A 22,416-nucleotide genomic window follows, 5' to 3' on the forward strand; every position below is an offset into this window, starting at 1 on the left:
CCAGTGTCCCATGAAAAGGAACCCCTCTTTCCCACACCACTCTTTCAGCCACGTGTTAACTTCCCTTATTCTTGCCTCCCTATGCCAATTTGCACGTGGCTCGGGCAGTAATCCGGAGATTATGACCCTTGAGGACCTGTTTTTTAATTTGAATCCTAGCTCTTTATAATCTCTAAACAGGTCCTCTTTCCTCGACTTGCCTATGTTGTTGGTAACCGACATGGACCACAACAACTGGATCCTCCCCCTCCGTCTCCAGTATCCTTTCAAGCCGGTCAGAGATGTCCCGCACCCTAGCACTGGGCAGGCAACATACCATGCGGGACTCTTTATCCTGCTCACAAAGGATCCTTTCTATCCCCCTGATAACAAAATCCCCTACAACTACAACTTGTCTATTTACTCCCTCCCCTTGAATGGCCTGCTGAACCATGGTGTCTTGGTCAGCTGACTCATCCTTCCTGCAGCCCTGTTCGCCATCCATACAGGGAGCAAGTGCCTCATACCTGTTGTACAGGGTCAAGGGCTGAGGCTCCTGAGTTCCTGACTGCTGGTTCCCTTTACCTGCCTGACTTGCAGTCACACCCTGCTGTCCCTGGCCACTGGCAGGATTTAAACTACTTACTCTGACAGGTGTGACTGCCTCCTGAAACACAGTGTCCAGGTAAGTCTCCCCCTCCCGGATGTGCCTCAGTTTTTGAAGATCAGACTCCAGCTCATCAACTCTGAGCCGGAGCTCTTCGAGCAGCCAACACTTACTGCCGATGTGGTCGCTGCAGCTCACAATGGGATCTGCCAGCTCCCACATCAAGCAGCTCAAGCACATCACCTGACCAGCCATCTCTAATTAATTAATTAGTTTAATTTAAGTTTACGAGTTTAGCTGTGTTTTTTTTTTAAATTTGGGGCAGATTTGCTATCAACCAATCAGATCACAGCTTCCCTCTGATGTCACTTTTGGGGGAAAAAAACTGGAAAACAGGAAGTTACCGTTAGGTTTTTATACTCAGAGACTGCTCCTCCTCCTCCGTACGGCTCACGAAATTAGGCCCGAAGAAAGAGAGAGAACAAAACAGTAGGGAAAAAGCACCTTCTCCCACTCTGCACCGAATTACCTCACTGCATCAAATTACCAAGTTTCAAATTCTCACTCTGTCTGTGTCTCACTCACTCAGGCTGTGTCTCCTTGACCAGCGCAACGCTTCCCCTATTGTTTCCCTCATTCTTCTCTTCTTTCTCAACTAGCTGCCTGCGGAGCATCCTCACGACCTCCTCTGTGCCTTGCAACTGTGCCAAACAGGACACTATTGCCATCGGCTTTCGCACTTTCGCTGCATTTTTCTTATGCACCTCGGTTAGGTTGTCCCACCAAGTTTGTCCTATGCTTCCTGGACCTGACTCTTCATTTGAACAAAAATCAGACCAAAGGGGCCATCCTTTTCCCTTTAAATACTTCCTCAACTCTTCTTCCCATATGGGGCACTGCTCTGTTGGGAGCTGCGATCTCGCGTTCCTGTGGGTTCATTAAACGTTCCATCGCTTTTGTGGCCATTGCTTCTAATCCCTCTTGCTCTACTTTTAATCTCTTGTTTCCTATCGTTAATTTGGGACAGAGGGATAAGGCGGCGATTTGAACTGCGGGTATGGCCTAAACTATTTCCCGGTTCACAATTCCCTCGATAGTTTTGACACAATCTAACGAGTTTACCTTATATCCCTGTTAGTATGCATGCAGGTTAGTACACACTTCCGAAATTCGGTGATTTGGTCGATATGGGGCTTGCACTTGTGGTTCTTTCTTTCTCACGCAATTGGATTTCAAAGTTTGTGGGTTCTCTCAGACTGACAAAATCACTTCTCATTCGAGTCCCGTCAGATGTCGCCAATAATGCTGCCAATTGCCACCAGAGTCACCAATAATGTTGCCAATTAATAATGATGCTCTTTAGAGTTGCCAGGTATCAAATGATACCACACAAGGCTTTAGCGGACATCGATCAAAGGACCACACAACCAGTTAGTCAGTTCAAGTTCAAAGATGGTTTATTTACACACAAGGATTACTTCGACATGCAACACAAAACGCTACAAGTTAAACTACACCTAACAACTGCAATAACCTATACATAACTTCAGGGCAACCGGCTCTATGCAGATGGACAAGGCCTTTATCCGGATCTTGCGTGGCTGGGTGGAAGAAGTGGCTCTGTTTTTGCTGGGCTCATCCGTCTGGTAGCGATCGTTGGTCTTGAACTTGTCTGTCTGGTCGTTATGCTGCACTTGAGTTGGCATAGGCCGGATCCAAGAGAGACCGAGCACATGGCTGTGTCTCTTCTTATCCCTCTGGGATTTCGCGCTCTTTGAGACAGTCCTTAATTGGACCCAATAATTCGACAGGCTTCAATCGCTGCCTTCGATTTTGGTCAATAAAGGGGCGGGTGCCTTGATGGCTGGGCATGTCCTTAGCGGTCATTGACCTTGGCTGTTTGGGCTCCCTGAGTAAAGGGAGTGGCGCCGATTAGTCTGTATCTGTATCGGTTATCTGAGTACAGTTCTTTTGTTCTGGGGAAATGGGCCATTAGAATGCAAATGAGCGGGGGTTTCGATCGCGTCTAGCTATCTGGGTTGCAAATACACACACAAGCTCTGAGTCTGTCTGAGTCCTGGGTTGCCCATACTTCCCATGGTCCTTTGCAGATGGCCATCTGAGATGGCTACAATTCCTCATCTCCAGTTTAATTTATCCCGTTGTGAATTGTACTTGCAGGATAAAAGAAAGGAAATGCTGAAGCATGTGATTTTAATCCAATAATCAACAAAGGTTTATTTGATGGTTGTTAACTGTACATAGGCTCGGTCTAAGCTTGCAAAGAAACTGATGATCTCATGGACTATCATGTGACTCAATTCGTAAAGGGTCATGCAACAGGACAACAATATTAACCCACATATATAACACTATCTATCTCCTCCTCAAATTTATTTAGTGTTCCGGTGTCCACTGCACTCTGGGGTAGAGAATTCCACAGATTCACGACCATTTGAGTGAAGTAATTCCTCCTCATTTCTGGTTTAAATCTGTCACCCCTCATCCTTAAGCGATGGCCTATTGTTCTAGAATGTCAACCAGGAAAAATAGCCACTCTACGTTTACCCAGTCTGCAATGATGCACTTTCACAGACTTAATTTGTGAATACAAAAAGGATTTACTAAGAAGAAAGCAGCAGTCTCATGGTTGCACTTAGCCCCCTACATGTCACCTGCCTAAGAGAGGACTCCACCACCTGGGATGATTACCTACTTTCTGAGTCCCAATTGGTCATCTGAGCCAGGTGACTTTTTTCTGCTGAGTTGCCCTTAAAGGGGCAATCACCACAATCTTCTTCCTTTAACTCCTATCTCCAATCTTCAATAACTAATTTACTCAATCCTAAATTCTAACTAAACATTATATACATGAGTTGGGCAATTATAATGAAGTCTTTGAGGGTTTTTTCTGTTTCTTGTAGAGCGGCATAATTGTGTTGTCTAAGATGCTTCCACAGAATTGACATTAACAGGAACTGCAATAACGGGAACTTCTTTTTTAAAAAATATATTTATTAAAGTTTTTTAACACAATTTTTCTCCCTGACAAACAATAAACCCCCCCCCCCCCCTCCGTAACAAAAAAAAACGAGAAATCGCGCAGAGCAAGATATATACATGGCAAAATGATATATTTACACAGCTTTGTACACTGGCCCTCACCCGTACGTGCCAGTTTCCCCAACCCTTCATGTTATCTCTTGCTCATCCACCCTCCCAGGCAGTCCCCCCTTCCCCCCCCCCCCCTCCCCTCCCCTCCCAGGACGTCCCCTCCACCGCCCCCCCCCCCCAAGGTTGCTGCTGCTGCTGACCGACCTTCCTCTAACGCTCCGCGAGATAGTCTAGGAACGGTTGCCACCGCCTGTAGAACCCCTGCGCAGACTCTCTCAAGGCGAACTTAATCCTCTCCAACTTTATGAACCCAGCCATATCATTTATCCAGGCCTCCAGGCTGGGGGGCTTCGCCTCCTTCCACATTAGCAAGATCCTTCGCCGGGCTACTAGGGACGCAAAGGCCAGAATGCCGGCCTCTTTTGCCTCCTGCACTCCCGGTTCGTCCACTACTCCAAATATTGCTAGCCCCCAGCTTGGCTTGACCCGGACTTTCACCACCTGAGATATTGCTCCCGCCACTCCTCTCCAGAGCCCCTCCAGTGCCGGGCATGACCAAAACATATGGACATGATTCGCCGGACTCCCTGAGCACCTTCCACATCTGTCCTCTACCCCAAAGAACCTACTCAACCTCGCCCCCGTCAAGTGCGCTCTGTGGACCACCTTAAATTGTATCAGGCTGAGCCTGGCACATGAGGAGGAGGAATTAATCCTACCTAGGGCATCAGCCCACAGACCTTCCTCGATCTCCTCCCCCAGCTCCTCCTCCCATTTACCCTTCAACTCTTCTACCAGCGCTTCCCCCTCTTCTTTCAACTCCTGGTGTATTTCCGACACCTTGCCCTCCCCGACCCATACACCCGAGATCACCCCATCTTGAACTTCTTGTGCCGGGAGCAACGGGAATTCCCTCACCTGTCGCCTCACAAAAGCCCTCACCTGCATATATCTAAAGGCATTTCCCGGGGGTAACTCGAACTTCTCCTCCAGTGCCCCTAGGCTCGCAAACGTCCCGTCGATGAACAGGTCCCCCATTCTTCCAATCCCCGCCGGATGCCAGCTCTGGAACCCCCCGTCCATCTTCCCCGGGACAAACCGGTGGTTACCCCTGATCGGGGACCACACCGATGCTCCCATTGCACCCTGGTGCCGTCTCCACTGGCCCCAGATCCTTAGCGTTGCCGCCACCACCGGGCTCGTGGTATACTTTGTCGGTGAGAGCGGCAGCGGTGCCGTCACCAACGCCCCCAGGCTCGTTCCTTTACAGGACGCCATCTCCATCCTCTTCCATGCCGCCCCCTCTCCCTCCATAACCCACTTGCGGATCATCGCCACATTTGCTGCCCAGTAGTAGCTCCCCAGGTTTGGCAGCTCCAACCCTCCTCGGTCCCTACTGCGTTCCAGGAACCCTCTCCTTACTCTCGGGGTCTTATTCGCCCACACAAACCCCATAATACTCCTGCCTACTCTCTTAAAAAAGGCCTTAGTGATCACGATGGGAAGGCACTGAAACACAAACAGAAACCTCGGAAGGACCACCATTTTGACCGACTGCACTCTACCCGCCAGCGAGAGCGGTAAGATGTCCCATCTTTTGAAATCCTCCTCCATTTGCTCCAACAACCTCGTCAGATTCAGTTTATGTAGGGTCCCCCAACTCCTGGCTATCTGGATCCCCAGATACCGAAAGCTCCCCTCCGCCCTCCTCAGCGGTAGGTCCCCTATCCCTCTTTCTTGGTCCCCCGCCTGTAATACAAAGAGCTCACTCTTCCCTACATTGAGCTTATAGCCCGAAAACTCCGCAAACTCCCTTAGAGTCTGCATGACCTCCACCATCCCCTCCATTGGATCCGCCACGTACAGCAACACGTCATCCGCATATAGCGACACCCGATGCTCTTCTCCCCCTCGGACCACCCCCCTCCATTTATTAGACTCCCTCAATGACATGGCCAATGGTTCGATCGCCAATGAGAACAACAGGGGGGACAGGGGGCACCCCTGCCTCGTCCCTCGGTACAGTCGAAAGTACTCCGACCTCCGCCGGTTCGTCACTACACTCGCCATCAGGGCTCTGTAAAGGAGCTTAACCCAATTGATAAACCCTACCCCGAACCCAAACCTACGCAGCATCTCCCAGAGGTACTCCCACTCTACTCGGTCAAAGGCCTTCTCCGCGTCCATAGCTGCCACTATCTCCGCCTCTCCCTCCTCCGATGGCATCATTATCATGTTTAAGAGCTGCCGCACATTGGTGTTTAGTTGCCTGCCCTTTACAAATCCCGTCTGGTCCTCGTGGATTACCCCCGGGACACAGTCCTCGATCCTCGTGGCCAGCACTTTTGCCAGCAACTTTGCATCCACATTGAGGAGCGAGATCGGCCTGTACGATCCACATTGCAGTGGGTCCTTGTCCCGCTTTAGGATCAAAGAAATTGTCGCTTCCGACATTGTCGGGGGCAGGGTCCCCTCCTCTCTTGCCTCATTAAAGGTCCTCACCAGTAGCGGGGCCAACAGGTCTGCGTACTTCCTGTAGAACTCCACCGGGAATCCGTCCGGTCCCGAGGCCTTCCCCACCTGCATGCTCCCCAAACCCTTGCTCAGCTCCTCCAACCCAATTGGTGCCCCCAAACCAGCCACCTCCTGCTCCTCCACCCTCGGGAATCTCAGCTGATCTAGGAATCGTCTCATCCCCTCTTCCCCCGCTGGGGGCTGGGATCTGTACAGCTCTTCATAAAAGGCCTTGACTACCTCGTTTATTTTTGTCGCACTCCGAACCGTGGATCCCCTTCCATCTTTGACTCCCCCTATTTCCCTCGCTGCCATCCTCTTACGGAGCTGGTGTGCCAGCATCCGACTAGCCTTTTCCCCATACTCGTAGGTCGCCCCCTGCGCTTTCCTCCACTGTGCCTCTGCCTTCCCTGTGGTCAACAGGTCAAACTCCGTCTGGAGCCGTCGTCTTTCCCCAAGTAATCTTTCCTCCGGGGCCTCTGCGTATCTCCTGTCCACTCTCAAAATCTCCTCCACTAACCTCTCCCTTTCCATACCCTCTGTCTTCTCCCTATGAGCCCTAATGGAAATTAGCTCTCCCCTGATCACAGCCTTCAACGCCTCCCATACCACCCCCACCCACACCTCCCCGTTGTCATTGGCCTCCAAGTACCTTTCGATACACCCCCTCACCTTCCCACACACCACCTCGTCCGCCAGCAGTCCCACATCCAGCCGCCACAACGGGCGTTGGCCCCTCTCCTCTCCCAGCTCCAGTTCCACCCAGTGCGGGGCATGGTCTGAAACGGCTATAGCCGAATACTCCGTCCCCTCCACCCTCGGGATGAGAGCCCTACCCAGAACAAAGAAATCTATCCGGGAGTAGGCTTTGTGTACATGGGAGAAGAAAGAAAATTCCCTGGCCTGCGGCCTTGCAAACCACTAAGGGTCTACTCCCCCCATCTAATCCATAAACCCCCTAAGTACCTTGGCCGCCGCCGGCCTCTTTCCAGTCCTTGATTTGGAGCGGTCCAGTGCTGGATCCAACACTGTATTGAAGTCCCCTCCCATTATCAGGCCTCCTATCTCCAGGTCCGGAATGCGCCCCAACATGCGCTTCATGAATCCTGCTTCATCCCAGTTCGGGGCGTATACGTTTACCAACACCACCCACGTCCCTTGCAGCCTACCGCTCACCATTACATATCGCCCTCCATTGTCCGCTACAATAGTCTTGGCCTCAAATGACACCCGCATTCCCACCAATATTGCCACCCCTCTATTCTTCGCGTCCAGTCCCGAGTGGAATATCTGTCCTACCCATCCCTTTCTTAACCTGACCTGGTCCGCCACCTTCAGATGTGTCTCTTGGAGCATGGCCACGTCCGCCTTCAGTCCCTTTAAGTGCGCAAACACTCGAGCCCTCTTCACCGGCCCATTCAGGCCCCTCACATTCCACGTTATCAGCCGGATTGGAGGGGCTCTCACCCCCCCCACGCCCCGCCGACTAGCCAGCTCCTTTTCTGGGCCAGTCCCGTGTCCACGCCTCCCTCACCCTCCAGTCCCCCAGAGGGGGGACCCCCGTCCCGACCACCTCTTCTCTGTCCCATTCCCTTTCGGCCAGTGCAGCAGCAACCCTTTTTCCCCCCCCTCCCCTCCCCCCCGCTAGACCATGTCTAGCTTTTTTGCTCCCCCCATGTCACTCCTGTAAGTCAGCTGATGCCTGCTGACCCCGGCTTCCCCCGCCGTCCCATTGACCTCCCCGCGTGTGAGTCTCCCAATCCATATGCATTCCTTCGTTCCCCTTCCCGCCTTTCTTCCCGTGCGCGGGAATAAACCCCGTGCTTTCCAAAGCCCGCTCCGCCCCCTCTGGCGCAGCTCCTGTCGCGGCCTTGTCTCTCTCCCCCAGCCCATGTAACATTTCCTGCGCGTAATTGACCCCCTATATACAACAACCATCACACATCAAACCCCAAAACATCCCCCCCATCCTCACAAACCCTCAGTTAGAGTCCAACTTTTCGGCTTGTACAAAGGTCCACGCCTCCTCAGGCGCTTCAAAGTAATAGTGTTGGCCCTTGTATGTGACCCACAGTCGCGCTGGCTGCAGCATTCCGAATTTCACTTCTTTCCGGTACAACGCCGCTTTGGCCCGGTTGAAACCCACTCTCCGCTTTGCAACCTCCGTGCTCCAGTCCGGGTATATTCGGATCTCTGCATTGTCCCACTTACTGCTCCGCTCCTTCTTGGCCCATCTCAGGACCCACTCTCTGTCCGTGAACCAGTGGAACCTCACCACCATCGCCCTTGGCGGCTCATTTGCCTGGGGCTTCTTCGCCAGCACCCGATGTGCCCCGTCCAACTCCAGCGGCCTCGAAGGGGCCTTCGTGCCCATCATCGCCTCGAGCATCGTGCTCGCGTATGCCCCGGCATCAGCCCCCTCCACTCCCTCAGGGAGGCCCAGGATTCGCAGATTCTTTTTCCTCGACACGGGAACTTCTTCTGAACAGGCAATTCATTACTATTTGCTTCCAAGGAGACATTTGTTAAGTTGATAACAGGTTGATCATGTACTTCGGTGCTTATGGGTTTGAAAGCATTTCTTGATGGCAACACTGATTGCTGGAGCATCTTTCTACTCAAGTGATTCACGTGTTTACGAACTATCAGTCACTCCATGTCCACTTGGGACGACAGAGGTTTGGTCTTAGAGGCAATAGTTCCTGAGATCCAACTTGATCCACTACCGAATTTTCATATTAGGACACCATGTCATATTACATACCTAATATGGGTTTTTTTATGTTGCAGTAGTGATGGCTCATTGATAAGGCTTGTGCGTTTCAACGTGAACACTTTTATTGTTAGGATTTACAGTTCCAAATACGATCTTTCTTGGCGATGTTCCATGCAGGTTTTCTGCTTATCGAGTTCTGTCCAGAGTTCTGTTCTCTGACCATGTGACTACATGCATCACTCTTGGGCGGTGCCACTCTCCAGTTCCACTTGGCTCTTGCTCTGCTGAGCACCTGATATTGTAATGCATGCGGGCACATATCAACACAATGCATCAAAATCTTATGTCTTGACAGCTCTTTCACAGTCTTGGTCTGTCATGCGTGATGGGAGGTTGTGGTACTCTGTTTCTGGTGCTTTGATCATGTGATAAAGTTTCTTCCCTTTCCAGCATTTCACTTCAGCATCTTTTTCATCGCCCATTTTAACATATTGGTTCTTGCGTTTTTCTATTAGTATTACCATTTCAGCAATCTAATTCTGGCACGTAACCTCAATTTCTTTCTGTGTCTAAATTGCTGATTCTGCTGCCGATTTCAATGTTTTTACCTCTTCAGTTAATTTAACTTTGCCAAGCTTCTATGTATAAATTATTTTGCAGCAACTGTTCAAAATAATAATAATAATCTTAATTGTCACAAGTAGGCTTACATTAACATTGCAATGAAGTTACTGCGAAAATCCCCGAGTCGCCACACTCTGGCACCTGTTCGGGTACAAAGAGGGACAATTCAGAATGTCCAAATTATCTAACAGCACATCTTTCGGGACTTGTGGGAGGAAACTGGAGCACCGGGAGGAAACTCACGCGGACACGGGGAGACCATGCAGACTCCGCACAGTGACCCAAGCCGGGAATCGAACCTGGGAACCTGGCGTTGTGAAGCAACAGTGCTAACCACTGTGCTACCGTGCCACCCATTAATTTCGCCAAATTAATTTTGAAGCTACATCATGATGAAATCTGAATTGACAGGAATGCAGGAATGCCTACAAACATGAATGCAAAATGTCATCTGGATGCTGAAGCACTTCTCTTTTTTGCCTCCTTCTCTGTTTCCCCCAAAATAGAACCTTGGCTTATTTTACAGCCATGGGTTTTAATAGTTACTACTAATGGTTCGGTTACTAAGAGGAGGCTATTCATTAGAGCAACATCAAGATTGTAGGGTTAATGAGCATTATATTAAATGTAACGTAAATCTAAACCAGTAACATTGAAACTAACGGGAAACGGAAAACTCTCCGATTGCTGGAGTCATACAAAGCACAAAAGAAGATGGTTGTGGCCGGTGACAGCAGGCGGGAGGCAGCTGCACACTGGAGGGCTCCCGCTCAGGAATAGAAATTTCAGAGTTTTAACGCCCGGTCCAGGGGGCAATGGATGCTGAAAAGGCTGTAAGAAGGCAGAGGGAGGAGAAATTACCAAGTCTGGGAGAAAATCGGCCGTGAGAAAGGGGCTTAATGAAAGTCAGCCGGTGAGTGAAAAAGTCAGCGCAGGAACTGTAAGGAAAGCGGAGGCTGGAGCACCAAGGGAGGCCGCATCACTCACAGCAGAAGAAATGAGCAACGTGATGGCTGTGGAACTTGAAAAACAGTTCACAAAACACATGGAAGCGATGAAGAAGGAGATGGGGAAGGTATTGAAAGTGCTGGTGGAGGAGGCGATTGCCCCGGTAAGGGCGGCGGTATCAAGCGCAGTGGCGGAGGTGCAGGAGAAAGGTGAGACACTGAAGGAAGTGGAAAAGTAATTATCGCAGCACAGTGATCAACTCACCTCGATGAGGAAGGAGTTGCAGAGGGTGATAGAGACCAACAAGGGTCTGCGAGACAAAGTGGAAGACCTGGAAAACAGATCCAGGTGACAGAATCTGAGGATTGTGGGTCTGCCCGAAGGGGTGGAAGGCCCGAGGCCGACTGAGTATTTTGCCACAATATTGGCGAGGCTATTGGGGGAGGGGGACATCCCTCCCGATATGAACTGGATCGGGCTCATTGGTCGTGGAGGCCTGTACCAAAGGCGAGTGAGCCGCCAAGAGTAGTAACTCTGTCTTTCCGTAGGTATAGCGTGAAGGAGAATGTCCTGTGCTGGGCAAAACAGAAGCGTGTGGTGCAGTGGGCTGGAGCTGGTATACGCATATACCAGGACTTTACAGTGGAGCTGGCGAGGAGGCACGCTTCATTCAGCCGGGTGAAGAAGGCACTGTAAATAAGCAAGGTGCAGTGCGGCATAGTATATCCAGCTAAGTTGAGGGTGACCTACAAATCCAAGGACTTTTATTTTGGGACGGCGGAAGCAGCAGAGGAGTTTGCGAAGGCAGAAGGACTGTGGCAGAATTAAGAAATGGTTGTGTACCGATGTAGCCTCATGTAACTTTATTTTTTCACTGCGTGTTGGTATGTACAAAATGAGTCGACCCTGTATATATTTGGGCAAGGGAAGAGATGGGACTTTCATTTGCAATGATGGTTCTTTGGGGCTTGGGTGTGTATGCGGGGGTTGTGTGCTAAAGGGGATTTCTTTGTTTTCCTGGGACCGGGCAAGGGGGAGGGAGTCCCGGGCGGGGGCCTCCACGCTGGCCAGTTTAAGCCAGCCAGTGAACAGGAGTGAGGTGGGGGGAGGGGCTGCGGCCATCGGAGCCTGGTAGAACAGGTTTCGGTGAGTCTAGCCGGGGTGAAAAGTTGGGGGAAGGAACCGAGGTTGGGGGGGGGGGGAGGAGTTTACAAGACAAAGTGGAGGGAAGGAGTCTGGGAGGGGCAGTGGGGGGGTGTCTACAATTCATGGGTGTCATTCATAGTACTCTTTCGGGAATTGGATGGCATTGAATATTCGGGGGGGTTGGGGGGGTGGACCGTATATATCAATGGTGACCATAGGCGATTCCTGATTCCTTTTTCTTTTTTCCTTTATTTCCACCTTGGGAGGGTTTGTTTTATTTGATGCTTATATTGTCAGGCGTGCCGTTGTTTGGGGGGTGGTGGGAGGATGGGATCTTGTTGTTAATAAGGCGATTGACATTGTATTCGTTGCCATTTACTGTTTCTTGTTGGGGTGTAACTTCTGAGGAAAATGTGAAAATGGAGAATAAAAATATTTTTTTTTTAAAAAAGGAAGATGGTTGTGGTTGTTGGAAGCCAGGAGTTCCTCAGGGCAGTGTCCTACCATCTTCAGCTGCTTCATGGATGAGCTTTCCTCTCATAAGTTCAGAAATGGGCATGGTTGCTGATGATTGCACAGTGTTCAATAACATCCACAACTCCTCAGCAGTGGAAAACAGCATACTTTCAGGCTGTCTATATTTCCAATGAGGCACATGTAGGAATTGTCCAAGCAAGGTTCGCCGTTTGCAAACTTCAAAGATCAGTCTGGGAATGAAGAGGAGTAAGTATGTCTACCAAACAAAGTCGACAGAGCAATAGCCTTGCCCATTCTACTCTACACATGCGAGACTTGGACTGTGCGCCATCACCATGCCAAAAAGCTCAACCACTTTCACTTGGGCTACCTTAGGAAGCTTCTGAAGGTCAGAAAATAGGACAAAATATCGGACACTGGGATGGTGACCCGAGTTGGCATGCCAAGCAGCCACACTATATAGATACAGTCACAACTGAATTGGACTGGTCATTTAACTTATCAAAGCAAATTTTCAATGGAGAGCTTGAGTCTTGTTTGTGCTATCATGGTGAACAAAGGAAGTGCTACAAGGACATTCTGACGGCTTCAAGCTTTGATCTTGGCATCAAGTCCTGGGAGAAGCTCACCCAGGATCTAGCACTTTAATGTCTGAGTGGTGCCAGCTACTCTTATGGTGAAAATGTGCCATCAGTTCAGAAGACTTTAGAACAGACAGGCTGCAGCTGTGCTTTACCTGTGTTATGGGATGTCAGACATGAAAGAAAGAAGGCTTCACAGACCGAAAGCGACCCCCATCCCAGGGGAGACCCCTTGATCAGCCCCCTCCAGCCCAGCTCGAGCTCCCCAAACCCCAGCTGGCTTGAAGCTCCGACCCCCCCCCCCCCCCCACCCTGACGGCCAACTGGCCAGCAGCTGCTGTTCCTTTGTATTCCCTGGAGGTAAGTGGAGAGGGATACTCACTTCCTTGCTTCCCCCTCAGAGTCCATGGTGCCTGTTCCCAACTTTTATGGACCTGTAGTGAATTGCGCCGATGTGACTTCTCGCTGCAATGGGGGGAGCAGGAAAGCATACCGGGTGGCTACTGCGTTTGACGTTAACCTTACACCGAGATGCTTGGTGTATCAGGATGCTTGCTGGACAGCCCCATGACACTGCCAATGTGCTTTGAAGAGTCTGGCTCCAACATGGAACAGAGTTCGGAGACATCTTTCTCACTGTGGAAGTGCTGACCAACTCCATGACTGCACTTGTGGCCCAGGTTATCGTGGTTGACGGTGCAGGTGGAATTCACCCAATGTCTCAGTAATTCAGTGGAAGCTCAGGCAGAATTCATAGATCCACTCTTATAATCATGCAGGCTCAGAATGCTGCCATCAAGTCTGCGGATCTCCATATTCAAAGGAGAATTTCGGGGGTGGAAGGAGCTGGCCTCCGTCAGATTACTGGAAGTTTTGAGTTCCATGGTTCACCTCTCTTAGCATCTGTGATCCCACCACTGTCACTTTGCCAATGCCTTTGCTCTTCCCTCTCAGCCAGACAACCCACAATGCTACCACCTTTTCTGGGATGGTTTAGTTAGAAGCTGGGGCCAGAAGGGCCCAGAGCTGGCCGAGATCATCCTTCAAGGGTATCTGCAGTCTGCCCCAGAGGAAGCTATTAGCCTTCCAACATCCATCTGAAGCCACAGGATAGCAGTGAGACGCAATGGTGATGCTTGGATTAATTTCAAAGGCAACTGGAGTCTCAGCTGGTGGCTAAAGACAGCCTGTCTGGAGGTAAGGAGTTCCTGATGCCTTCTCCTTGCCTCTTCTTCCTCTTTCTTCCCCTCCTGAGATGGCCTCTGGCTGCCCACATAGTAACAAGCTTGTTGGGAGGACAGCTGGTGACAAATTTGGAGACACACTGGATGGACTACCACACCCAGGGTGCAGTGTGCGTGTTGTCAACGCATGCGCATTTCTCCTGCTGAGCTTCCTGTTTTGATGACAACCGAACCTGTGCGTCGGGGGGGGGGCGGGGAGCCGCTCTCATGCCTGTCGTCGATTGGTTAAGCGCCCAAGCAGCCGGCCTCCTGGGTGGATGGCGGGTCTGTCAATCACCGGCTTTAATCGTGTTTGGTTGAGAGCGTGGCGGCAGTTGACCGCGAGCGATCCAGGAGCGGCTGTTGTGTGAGTGACCGGCCTGGGGAGGGGGTGAGGGGAGGAATGACTGGGCTTCTGTCCGTGAATCAGGGAGCGGCTAGGCTGTGACCTTACCCGGCGATGGGCTCCCTCGGAAACTTCCCCCAACTCCAGTCGGGGCCGGGTGGCGGTGCATCAGTTGCCGATGGGGAGGGGAGTCGGGGACTTGGCCCAGCTCCTTCCACCCCCGAGCAACCCGGCAGTGTTGTGGTGATTTGCACCTATCTGAGATAGCTCTTCAACTAGGGGGGGGGGGCATTAGGCGTGATGCTGCAATCCGCCAGTAAGGGCAGCTTTTCCAATGAGTTGACATTGGTGTTTATATATTTATTCCTTTAACACCCTGCACTGCAATCGGATCATTCGCAACTTTTTTTGCACTGATGTAGTTTTATTTTCTAAAAAAATGTCTGGTGAATGATGGACAATTGAAATACCTCGGACACGATGAATGGTAAATGACACTTTTTTTTGTGTCTTGAAGTTGCAGCTTCATTAATGTACAAATGGTATGTTGTGACACATCCACGGTGAAACAACACACATGTAAGTTTTCAGGGGAGTGATGACAAAGCCCAGTGATGACTTGCATTTAGAGGATGTCACTTTCAGAACGAAAATAGGATGATGTACTTGTAGGAGGAATGTAATGAACTGACCTTGTTAGAACTGAAACTGGATGACAATGCGCAATCAATGTTCAATGGTCTGATAGTTAAGATAGGATTTTTGCTTACTGTTGGAACACTTGGCTTTGTTTAATCCATACCTCAAGTTATGTGAGGTGTCTCTGGTTGGTAAATTTTAGGAGTGATTTTGTAGATTCGACCTCATAGAATTTACCCTGCAGAAGGAGACCATTCGGCCCATCGAGCCTGCACCAGCCCTGGGAAAGAGCGCCCAACTTAAGCCCCCACATCCCTATCCCCGTTACCCAGTAACCCCATCTAACCTTTTTTTTGACACTAAGGGCAATTTATCATGGCCAATCCACCTAACCTGCACATTTTTGGACTGTGGGAAGAAACCGGAGGAAATCCATGCAGACACGGGGAGAACTTGCAGACTCCGCAGACAGTAACCCAAGCTGGAATCGAACTTGGGACCCTGGAGCTCTGAAGCAACTGTGCTACCGTGCTGACCTGGAGGAACAATTTATGTCCTCCGACCTACACTTTGCAATTTTATATGGATGAATTTGTGTTCTCTCTGAGTATCCCTCAAATAGAGAGAGGGGGATTTCCACATTATTAAAGCTCTGGGAAAGAATGATTCAGAGCAGTCAGTTGTCTTGTGAGCACTGCTGTTGATGAGTGTGAAGGATGGCATATTTGAAGCTTTGAATAAATGCAAGACGAGTTCAGAAGAGCATTAACCAAAGTAGCATTGATAATACAGGGTTGAGGGTGAAATATTTTCCTTTATAATTGCTGGTTATGTGAGCAGAATTTAAGTCTTTGACAGAATTGGGCTTCAACGAGCAGTAAAGGTTGCTGAAATACTTGAGCTCAGTGATGAAATACCTTTTTGGAAAAGTCTTTGGTAGATAACTGGAGATCTGATAATAGGGTCAGGAATGTTGACAATTTCACCTTCAGTTAAGCTATTTATAGTGTGGTATTGTTGGTTAGGATTGGAAAAATACAAACAAAGTCTCTGGAAGAATTGTAAGGAAGAAGTTGTATTTCTGAATTAAAAGAACTGAAACTGGATGACAACATAAATTGTGATGAGGATGCAAGGAGGCTTCATGAGGATTTTGACAGGCTAAATGAATGGACTAGAACATGGAAAATGAAATATGTTAAGTTATTCACTTGGTGAAGAAAATAGGCAGAATATTTCTTAAATTTTGAGAGGTTGGTAAGGGATCTGAGTGTACTTGTTCATGAATCACGGTAGACAAGTGGATAGTACTGTGGCTTCACAGCGCCAGGGTCCCAGGTTCGATTCCCCGCTGGGTCACTGTGCGGAGTCTGCACGTTCGCCCTGTGTCTGCGTGGGTTTCCTCCGGGTGCTCCGGTTTCCTCCCACAGTCCAAAGACGTGCAGGTTAGGTGGATTGGCCATGATAAATTGCTCTAAGAGACGGAACAATAGAGGAGAGCCAGGGAGGGGGAGGCAGGAAAACGTTAACAAACTTAACGTCCACAAGAACAGAGAAAACGGGGAAAACGGGAGGGCAGCAGAAACGGAAGTGCGCAGAAGCGGAACGAGACGACAATGGCAGCAAACTCCGTCTGGGCGAAGCAAGGGACGACAACACCACGAACAGATGCCTACTTATGTGTGTAAATAATTTTGCCAAGTGTACAGAGCTGCTGCTGTTGAGCGGGGGCATAATACCGTCCGATGGCTTCTCAGGGAAAATTAAAACGTCAGCAGCAGCAGCAACCCGTAGGGGAGTGGGGGTGAGTGCTCCGTTGGGAGGGTGTGGGAAGACTGAGGCGTGTGGGGTCACGTCTAGTCAATTGCTATTGTATATTCTCTTTTTGCACTATGTTAATGTTCACTCTATTTTGCTGTGTTAGGATTTCATATTTATTATGAAAAACTTTTTAAAAAATATTTTTTTTATTAATGATAAATTGCCCTTAGTGACCAAAAAGGTTAGGAGGATTTATTGGGGGTTACGGGGATAGGGTGGAAGTGAGGGCTTAAGTGGGTCGGTGCAGGATCGATGGGCCGAATGGCCTCCTTCTGCACTCTGTTCTATGAAAGTTAGCATGTAGGTGGAACAACCATTTGCCTTCCAAATTGCATGTTGGCCTTCACAGGGGGATTTGGGTGTAAGAGTATTCCCGGAGATGGCAGGGTTGTTTAATGAGGAGAGATTAAGGAAACTGGATCTTTATTCTCTAGAATTTCAAAGAATGAGGGGTGACCTTATTCGAACCTATAAAATTCTTACAAGGCATGACAGGGTCGATGGACAATTTCTCCTCTGGCTGGTGAGTCTAAAACTGGGGACTGTGAGAGGGGAGGGGACATAATCCCAGGATAAGAGGTAGGCCATTTAAGACTGAGATGAGGGGGTGTTTCTACAACCAAGACACTGGTGAACCTTTGGAATTCTTCCAATGATCTGATTGGATGGTGGAGCAGGCTTGAAGGGCTGAATGGCCTACGTTTGTTCCTACAACTTTAAATTATCTAGAAATAGGATAGAGTGCCCACTTGCTGCTTGAGTGCAAAGCTGGTATTGTGGATCTGCTGCCCATAATACAAACAAACGTTTTTTTTCATTTCTGCAGCACCAATTTTATCCTCGAGCTGTAAGTTGAAGAAAAACTCTAATGAGTTTAATCATTTACTAAGAATAATGCAGGTAGTGTGAACTAATGACATTTTATCTGATTATTTGGAAAAGGTTTGAATGGTCATTGGTAGAAAGGAGAATGGCATTGTGACTCAGGGAAAATTTGAATTAATGTGTGTCAATGGATGAACAATAGGTTGCAGCATGGGTAACAAAGATTAATCTTGCAGTCAGCTAGAACCTGATTACAAAGAGAAAATTCTGGAAAATCTCTGCAGGTCTGGCAGCATCTGTAGGGAGAGAAAAGAGCTAACCTTTCGAGTCCAGATGACCCTTTGTTAGAGCTTTGACAAAGTCATCTGGACTCAAAACGTTAGCTCTTTTCTCTCCCTATAGATGCTGCCAGTAGCTACTGAGATTTTCCAGCATTTTCTCTTTAGTTTCAGATTGCAGCATCCACAGTAATTTGCTTTTATTTAGCACCTGATTATATCCTTGAGTTATCCCAAAGCACTTTACAGCTGATAGTGACTGCATTTCAAAAATAAGCTATTGTCATGTCGGCAAATGCTGCAGTTATTTCACACACACTGAAGTATCACAAACAGAAAATGGATGTACAAATGGCCAGATATGTTTTTTCTGGTGTTGTCTGAAGGTGGAATTTTGCACGGGAGAGCCAAAAGAACATCCACTGTTCTCTGTATTGTAAACTGTGTCGGCAGGACAGAACCTTTGGATCATCTAGCCCCCCTATCCACTGTATTCCTTTGGTACATTTCTTATAATGGTGAATCTGATTTATTAACAGGAACTTCTCCAATTCCTCCCTGAAACCCTTTAAGGTTTCTTGTGCTGGTAGTCTGTTCCACATCATTTATTGCTCATTAAATTTATTTTTTAAAAACTCATTCACAGTTCCTATTTTCTTTTAATATTCTAAATATGCTTAAATTCTGTGTGGAAAAATGCTTTCTTGAATCCAATTTGTTCAAGATTGTTTCATGATTTCAAACCTAATGCGATGAAACCAAGAACAGCTGGGAATTCTCCCTTTGTTTAACCCAACATGGCTACCTCAGAACACAACTTTAATCTGTCCACTTGATGAAGCAGACAAGATCTGTATATGAAGTCTTGCTTGAAGGTGACACCTTTGATTGTGCAGCACTCTCAGCGCTGCTCAGTACTGCTGTGAATTATCAGTCTAGATTGTATGCTTACATCTATGTTGGAAAGGGCATTGTTAGTGATTCAGAGGTTTGGTCAAGGCCAAGAAATAGGTAGACCCCATGTTACTATGTGTAGTTCTATTAAACAATTATGGAGATCAGGGGGAGTTAACAAATGTCATTGAAAGACGGGTTCATTTGTCAAGGAATAAAATTCAAAATCAAAGAAATCGTGTTGAACTAGGATAAAACCTGGGTTCCAGGATTGTGGAGGATTGTGTTTCACTGTAGTCTCCATATTCCACCAGAGAAGGTGGAAAAATTATTTACTTACCTGGATACCAGAACTGAGAGGATAGAACTACCAACAAAGACTGAGCGGGCTTTTCCTTAGAAAAGAAAGACTGACAAGTTATCAAATTCAAAATTGAGTGGGTTTCATATTCCACCGCACTTGTGAGGGATTGTGTTTCATTGCAGTCTCCATATTCCACTCAAGAAGGTGGAAAAATGATTTACTTACCAGGATACCAGAACTGAGAATTTGAACTACCAACAAAGACTGAACGGGCTTTTCCTTAGAAAAGAAAGACTGGCAAGTGATCAAATTCAAAATTGAGTGGGTTTCATAGAGGAGCTAATAGGCAAAATACTTTAATTTATGGAGGCGTCCACAGGCGAGGGCCATAAATCTAAGGTGGTCACTAATAAATTAATTTAATTATTCGGCCAAATCTATTGACCCAGACAGTAGTTAGAATACAAAACTTAATACCTTGTGGAGCACTTATTGCCAGGTGCATTAAGGGGAAGTTCGATAAGTTCAGAAGAGAAAAAGGAAGAAAAGGCTTTGCTGCTTAGGTTATGGTGGGTGAAGGATCATAATAATAATCTTTATTGTCACAAGCAGGCACACATTAACACTGCAATGAAGTTGTTGTGAAAAGCCCTAAGTTGCCACATTCTGGCAGCTGTTCGGGTACAAAGAGGGAGAATTCAGAATGTCCAAATTACCTATCAGCACGTCTTTTGAAACTTGAGGGAGGAAACCTGAGCACCCGGAGGATTACGTAACCAGCCCAAATAGGAAGGAGGTATTGCTAGATCTGGGGAATGAGGTGGGTTAACTGCAGAACATGTCAGCAGGGGCACATTTGGTGAACTACTATTCTTGTGCCATAAGGTCATGAAAATTTAACTTATGAAAATTATAAGGAGCAACCTAGAGTTAACAAAAAAATCTTTACTTGTTGAATGTCCAAGATCAGTAGGCTGAGAACAGCTCTGTCCCAGTTAAATCGGAATTAAAGATTGATGGGAAAAACTGTAATTGAACAACGGGTTGCCTTTAACAAGGAGATGATTTGGCGACAGATATACATTCCTATGATATTGCGGGGAGGGAAGGAGAGCAGCCAAAGCCAGAACTTCCTGGATGGTAAAGAGTAAGATGAAGCAGAAAAATGTGCATATTATTGAAGTTAGTTTGGTAATTCAAGTGACAACCAGGCAGAATATAGAAAATTCAGAAGAGAATGAGAAAACAAATGAGGCTAAGAGAGCAATGTGAAAGGGAATCCAAAAATCTTCCAAAGGTATTTAAATAGAGGTTGGCTGAGGCTGATTGGGGACCAAAAAGGACACCCAGACATGGCACCATCAGGGCATAGCTCTGGTACTAAATGAGTACCTTGTACCTTCCTTTATCAACTGAGGATTCACCCGAGGAAGGAGCTGCGCTCCGAATGCTTGTGATTCGATACAAACGTGTTGGACTTTAACCTGGTGTTGTAAGACTTCTTACTGTGCCCACCCCAATATCAACGCCAGCATCTCCACATCATTCCTTTATTAAGGAAGAAGATGTTGTCCACATAATAGTGAAAGAACAGCAGGTTGAGACACCAGATGGGCCAAAACCTATCCGAGAGGTATTATTAAAACCAACAGGACTGTGTCATATTCATCGGATGATGCTGGGTAAACTACAAATGGAAATTGTGGAAGGTCTGGGCATATTCTTTCAATGCTTCTTGGATAAAGGGGAGGCGAATCAAAGCTCCTCAAGTTGAACATCAATTGAAAGAAGCAATGAGGGTGGCAGGAGCATACTCGGGATGCTGGTTTATCATTGTCCACCGCGAAGACTGGCTCGGCTGCACCACTATTGACTGGGCTGGCCAAGGCGGAAGGACATAGCTGCCAGACCTCATCTAGGCAGGCGGTGAGGGAGCCAACGAGAGGGAAAAACTTACTTGACCTGCTCCTCCCCAATCAATGATAGTATTGGTAGGCATGACCACCTATACTTACGGAGATGGATTAAGTTCTGCCTTCACATTGAGGATATCTTCCATCATGTTATGTGGCACTACCACTATGCTAAACTGGATAGATTTAGAACAGATCTAAGAACCCAAAACTGGGCATCCATGAGGTTCTATAGACCTCTGTATTTAACCACAATCTGTAACCTCACGGGCCTGCACATCCCGAACTCAACCATTACCATTGAGCCAGGGGACCAATCCTGGTTCAATGAAGGGTGTAGGAGGGCATGATGGGGCAGTAATGGGCATAAAGTAAAATGAGATTCAACCTGATGAAGCTACACCAGACAATTTGCATGCCAGACAGCGAAGGCAGCATGTGATATTCCAAGCCTAGCAATCCCACCACCAACGGATCAGATCAAAGCTCTGCATCCTGCTTCTACCAGCTGTGAATGATGGACAATTAAACAACTAACTGGAGGAGGAGACTCTACAAATATCCCCATCCTCAGTGATGGGGGAACCCAGCGCATCAGTGTAAAAGACGAGGCTGAAACATTTGCAACCATCTTAAGCCAGAAGTGCTAAGTGGATGATCTATCTTGGCCTCCTCCTGAGGTACTCGGAATCACAGATGCCAGTTTTCAGCTAATTTGATTCACTTCACTTGATATCATGAAATGGTTGAAGGCACTGGACACTGCACAGGCTTTGGGCCATGACAACATTCTGGCAGGAGTACTAAAGACCTGTGCTACATAACTGTCTGTGCTCCAAGGCTAGCTGTTCCAGTACAGCAATGACACTGGTATCTACCTGGAAAAAGCAGAAAATGGCCCAGGTATGCCTCCAAAAAGCAAGAGAACCAATTACCTTCCCATTAGTCTACTCTCGAACATCAGCTAAGTGATGGAAGTTGCTGTTAGCAGTAATACACAGCAATAACCTGCTCTCTGCTCAGTTTGGGTTCTGCCCAGGCACTTCAGCTCATGAGCCCATTACAGCCTTGACATCAAGGCAGCATTTGATGGCATCAATGAACCCTATCAAAACTGAAGTCAATGGAAATCAAGGGAAAATCTCTCCATTTGTTGGAAGTCATACCGAGCACAACAGAAGAATTGTGGTTTGTGGTAACTTGACCATAAAAAGGTCGTTGAAATGTGTTGTTAATAAAGTTCATCTTCTTTAATATATAAATGATGTGGAGATGCTGGACTGGGATGGGCACAGTAAGAAGTCTCACAACACCAGGTTAAAGACCAACCGGTTTATTTGAAATCACAAGCTTTCAGAGCACTGCTTCTTCATCGGGTGAAGTGGAGGCAAGTTCTCAATGACCGCATATATAGGAGAGACATAATTGCAAGATAATTATAGATTGCAATGTGAAGAATAGTTGGAA

The 22,416-nt window shown here is 47.9% G+C and overlaps 1 protein-coding gene across 2 annotated transcripts in view; it reads left to right on the forward strand.

Annotated features, from left to right (window-relative positions):
- The first annotated feature begins 14,180 nt into the window (after positions 1–14,180).
- The window catches only part of LOC140420985 (transmembrane protein 33-like), a 198,219-nt gene continuing 189,983 nt past the window's right edge, over positions 14,181–22,416 (forward strand). For both annotated transcript variants that reach the window (XM_072505215.1, XM_072505216.1), the window contains exon 1: positions 14,181–14,296. The gene's annotated coding sequence lies outside the window, so the exon portion shown is untranslated. The remainder of the gene's footprint in view (positions 14,297–22,416) is intronic.

Source organism: Scyliorhinus torazame, chromosome 5 (assembly GCF_047496885.1).
Source record: "Scyliorhinus torazame isolate Kashiwa2021f chromosome 5, sScyTor2.1, whole genome shotgun sequence".
NCBI classification, from domain to species: Eukaryota; Metazoa; Chordata; class Chondrichthyes; order Carcharhiniformes; family Scyliorhinidae; genus Scyliorhinus; species Scyliorhinus torazame.